Consider the following 5,773-nt stretch of genomic DNA (forward strand, 5'->3'; position numbering starts at 1 on the left):
CAGATTAAACAATATGAAACAGCAGAGTAATGAGACTCTGGATAAAAATGATTGAGAGCTTGATCTTCTGGGAGTAATTAAGATAATCAAAAAATTAGGTTTGGATAAATTCACTCTTAAGATATTTGGCAAGTGAGGTGGGAGAGTAGGACAGAAACTGATTTCTCCTCTACTTTATGGTAGTGTGATGGCCAAGAAGTACACAAAACTTCTTCTGTGGAGTCTTATCTTGCTTCTGTGAAGTTTCTCTAGGCTGAAGGTGTTGTAGTATCAGGGAGATGTCTTTCTCCTGGAACAAGAGAATGCTTTACTGTGAAATTGTACCATAATGGTTGAAGTCATGGTGCGTAATTGCAGTGACCTCCATCTTTATAATGTTAGTTCCTCTGTGTCCTTTGGATGGTGGTGGGATGAATATGAAAAACATAAGTAATTTTAATCAGATATACAGTAACCTGCAAAAAATAAGCAAATATATAAGAATTAAGTATCTTTACGTTTAACCATTGATCTTCCAAAAATAAAGCCCTCTATTTGGTAGATAAAGACTTAAAATATTTTCATTAAAAAATCCATGATATTTAACTGTTTTCAAATTATATGTTTTTGCTTTTGTAATACTCAAAGCACTGCTTTGATGAGTTGCATATTAGTTTTAGAAAATGATTTTGTTTTTACTGATCAATGTTTTCTGATTGATTTTAAAAGCCCACAAGAATACATTGCAAAATAATAAAAAACTATATATATATGTGTATGTATGTATGTGTATATATATGCATGTGTGTGAATGAGTGTGTACGTATACACACTGCTGACATATGTAACACGTAGGTGATTGCATGATACAGCATAAACACTGTGGCAATTCTTTGCTATTATTAGATTTGTTGCTGCCTTTATTATTATAATATACTATATTGACTTCTAAATGTTTAATAGGAGTTATATAAATACTGCTCATTTTTTAAAAGTGTTAATTCAAAGCAAGTGAGGAAAAAATAACTTTGAAATGCAAGATATATCTATAGCACACTGGGTTTCTAATTTATTAGAAACCAAATATTAGTACATGTCTATTTAAATTGATGCATAATACTGGTATAAAGCTCTCCATATAAAATTACACATACTCATTTCTTGATTAGAAAATTGTTTTTGTGGCTGGGCATGGTGGCTAATGCCTGTAGTACCAGCACTTTGGGAGGCCGAGGTTGGCGGATCTCTTTGAGCCCAGGAATTTGAGATCAGCTTGGGCACATGGCAAAACCCCATCTCTACAAAAAAATAGAAAAATTAGCCAGGTGTGATGGTACATGCTTATAGTCCCAGCTAGTTGGGAGACTGAGGTGGGAGGATCACTTGACCTCTAGAAATCAAGTGATCCTCCCACCTCAGCCTCCAGAGATGGCACCACTGCACTCTAGCTTGAGTTACAGAGTGAAAGACCTTAGCAAAAAAAGAAAAGAAAAGAAAAATATATTTTTCCAATTACAAAATTAGATTTTAAAATATTTAATTTAAATTGTTTAGGTTACTAAATAGAGCTTAAGTAAAAAAACTAAGTGAAGAAAGTTAGATAAATGATAACAAGTTACAGTTTTTGTTTTTCTCAAAGGCAAATAGCACTACTCCATAGTAGTCTGTTGTTTGAGAGTAAAAGACTGTAATGTGGATGCAGTACTTTGTAAATAAATATGTTAGTCTGTACTCTTGAGTTGTCGGCACCAGGCTCCAGTAAAGTTTATGGTCTTCTAGGAAATAGCAGATTAGTTCAGTGACATGTAGGGCAGTGTAGACAACTGAAAGCAGTTGAGCAGAAGGCATGCTATAACATGATAATAATAAAATTTACTTAATTAGAATATATGAACACTGATGTGCTTGACCAAAAGGTCAAATAGCCGACTGTGTGGCTTCAAACTGACCACCTGGCAAATTAAAGCCTGCCTTTCAGATGCAGATTTCTGCAGAAGAGAAGTTTAATATTGGCAAACATTTTGAAAGTGGGCAAGGAAGGTGTCATAATTAGGGGAATTCTCTAGAAACTGCTTTTGCATTACATTTGACTTGAGTTATGAAAAATTCAATTGCTCATATCAGAGAACAAAGAGACTAATGATGAAGATATTACAATGAGGCTGTACTATATCCTTCCCTTTCCCTGTAGGTAAAACAGAAAAAGAAAAAAAAAGCCCTTGCAATATTACTAATATGGAAAAAGTGAGGTAATGTATTTTTGTTCTTTTTTTCTCTGTTCAATTTTCAAGATATCACAATTTATAGTTATTATTCCCTCACATCTCTGACCCTATACTCAGCAGGTTCTCAATATACGTTCCAGCTTCCTTCATTCCAATATTTCAAAGCTTGGGGCAACTTAAAACAATAAAATAAAATAATTCTCCCCCTCAACCACCAAAAAAAAAATACATTAAATTAGGCTTCATACCAGGTTGATAATTTTAACAAACTTCTGATAATTTGAAATGAGCAAAAGAAAAAATTTGCCATCTCAGCTGGAAAAAGGAAACCTGACAGAAATAAAGAAATCATTTCCTTGCCCAAAATGATTAAAGGGGAGATTTCCATGAAATGTTAGCACTTTCTATGCTTTCCTTTAGATATTTTCATAAAGATGTGTATACATCTCATCATATTCACCATGTATGTGCAAAGAGAAAGAGGTATCGGTGATTCACTGATATTTTTAAGCCATATATACAGCAAAACCTGTCACCATTTATGTTTATCCACTGTTGACCTTGAAGTGGCACTTTGTGACAAAACTTTCTAACATTTGAGTGCTACTTTATTTAAAAATGTAGATGTAATATTCCTCTAGGCAGAAGATTGTCTATACTGTTTAATGGAAGGCATCATTTCAGTGTTTGCATTTTAAAAGGTTGGGAATAATGTGGGGAAGAAGTCCAATGGGATTATTTTTTCAATGTGGTCATATAACATGTTAAACAATAAACATACTGAATGTAAACATGTAGAACTAATTTGTGCATAAAATATTAAAATCAGCGCAAATCAATCCTTCAGCATTTAAAAATATTAAATTATAAATTAAAGAACTTAAGTTCCAAATAGCTTTTAAAGTTGTAGCTTATATATGGAAAGGAATCCCTAATGAGGTTTGTGAAGAATTTTTATCTTTTTTATTTCAATTTCTACTAACATTGCACTTAAAATTTATTGAAATTAATTTAAATAATCTGTAAATATTTAATGCAAAAACATAATTATAATTTTTTGTACAATTATTTGTGGTACCATAGTGGAATTTATAATGCTCAAAAATATATTTCAAGAAAGCTTGAGTATTTTCTACTGTAAGCAACAATAGAGTATAAATATGTGCTTCATAATTTCTTAGTCTAAATACTGGGTTACATAATTACTGGAATAAAATCTATTTTTTTTTTACTGTTTATTAATTTGTAACTAAAAAAGTGACCTTTTTTAGTTGCTAATTTGGAGGAATGTTAGCATTTATTCTATATATTAATATTCACAATATTATATTTTAACTAATATATTCACACTTGTCCACAGTTATTTTACAACTAGTAAATATTTGTCATATTGATATTATATATATTTTAAATATGAAAATATGCTAATTAAAATTAAATATTTTCAATTACAGTAATAGTTTGTAGCAGTATCAAGAAGTAAATAAAATGTAACTACATAAGTCATGAATATTTCTATAAATAAAATGTCTATGGTAAACAAAGTGTTTAAACTTGCAATTTTTTTTTCAAAAATTTTTAAGGTCTTGAATTTGTTCAGAAAGGATTCATTTTTCTGCTGGCAATTTGTCTTAGCATTATACACTATTAAGTGAAAGAACACTTTAGATACAATGAGCCTGGACAACAGACTCCTTGTTATATTTTACTTTCCAAAAAATCAGGTAAAAAGAAAAGATAAATGGAATGACATACTTTTGGGAAATAAATTTTTTGATGTCAGATACAAATACGAATGCCAAGTGTATTTGGAAAATGGGCATAATTTATATAACAAGTGAATTATATTAAGACTTGTTAATTGAGTTCTGTGTTAGAGTCCTAAAATTTGTAAAAGTAGTTACTTGTATAGCACAGTATTACTATAAAGAGGCTCTGAACACAAGCCTGGGTACCATAAAAGTGTTTTTAAAAATTGCCCTTTCACTAACTAGTCTTGGGATATTGGGAAATTTAGTAGGCTTTCCTAGTCCTTATTTTTGCTCTTCTGGATAATACGGAGATTACTGCAAAGATTATGAGACACAGTCAAGTTTTAAAATTCTTGTTTAATTTTATGTGAGCAATAACTACTTCTATTGTTTCCAAGGGAAATAATCACTAAAAATATTCTAAAATGTTGCCAATTATCAGTGTTTCCCAGAGTCTAATACTTGGCACCTTTCATCTTATTTTGGCATTATACTAGAAAGCTTAGGTCATCATACATTTTGGCAAAATAAATATTGACTACAGTTATCAATTTCACCCCTGTGGTTCAGGTTCATAATATCAAAAGAGTCCTTTCACTTAACATTGTACAATGCTAAAACAATTTGTCGGAAGAAAATTGAATGAAGCCTCACTGTGGAATAGCCATGTAAAATTTTCTGAGCTGCGATTTACACAGATACGAATGCAAACACATATAGGAACAACCACATCATTTTATAACCAAAACATAGATTAGAGTGTTGTTGGATCCTATAAAATATGATGCAAAATTAAAACTATGAACATCGGAATACTGTTTTAAATACTTTTGTCTAGGTAGCTTTGAATTTTTTTTCACATCACTGAGTTTTTGGTCCCCCATTTGTAAAGAATACAGGTAAAACTTAATAGATTCTGATAGTGCATACAATGTCCTGTTTCTATAATTGTTGTATTTTTGTCTGTTTGCTAATCTTATTTTCTTTTATATCCATATGCAGACTCATTCGTGTGTGTGTGTGTGTGTGTGTGTGTGTGTATGTAAAAACAGAGGCAGAGAGAGAGATACAGAAGATAGTTTTCTCTTTAAATGGTAGGGTATCAACAGAAAGTCATACACATAAAATTCCTGTTCTTACTTTGGACACTTCTGTGATATATATCACTAGAGATACTTGTATATCTATAAAATAATTATTATGGAGTTTTGTAAATATCCATTTATATTTATACAAAATTATTTATCTAAACTTTTGTGTTTTATATAAACACAAAACATTTAAAACATTGTTTGACCCAGTCAACAATGTTTTACATGATATATTCATGTTGTAGTATGTAATATTGATGAAACACAAAATAAAATATAAAAAACAAACAGAAAAACCTACAAGATTTACATCACAAGCAGAATACTTTAAAAAGTCAAATGTGTATTAGTTCCTGAGGGAAGCCTCCAAAAAATCCATAAAAGATTATGGTCTCTAACGGTAAATGCAATTAAATTAGAAATAAATAATCAAATGATTATTTTAAAAACATGTATCTCAAAAGTAAAAATATAGTATGAAAATCATTTGTGCTAAATGAAATACAAAGAAATCACAAAATAATTAAAATGTAAAAGCAATTAAAACACTACAAAAACAACCTGAGTGACACAATGTCACCTATTTAAGCATGGATTAAAAACTAAGAACAAATATTAAAGATGACTTCGTTAACTCATCTTGAGCTCAAGAAGCTTGAGTAACAGAATAAAATCAAATAAGTAAGATAAAATAAAATGATAAAAATAGGAACAAAAATATTTAAAG

The sequence above is a fragment of the Pan troglodytes genome, chromosome 14, assembly GCF_028858775.2.
Source record: "Pan troglodytes isolate AG18354 chromosome 14, NHGRI_mPanTro3-v2.0_pri, whole genome shotgun sequence".
In the NCBI taxonomy this organism is placed as follows: Eukaryota; Metazoa; Chordata; class Mammalia; order Primates; family Hominidae; genus Pan; species Pan troglodytes.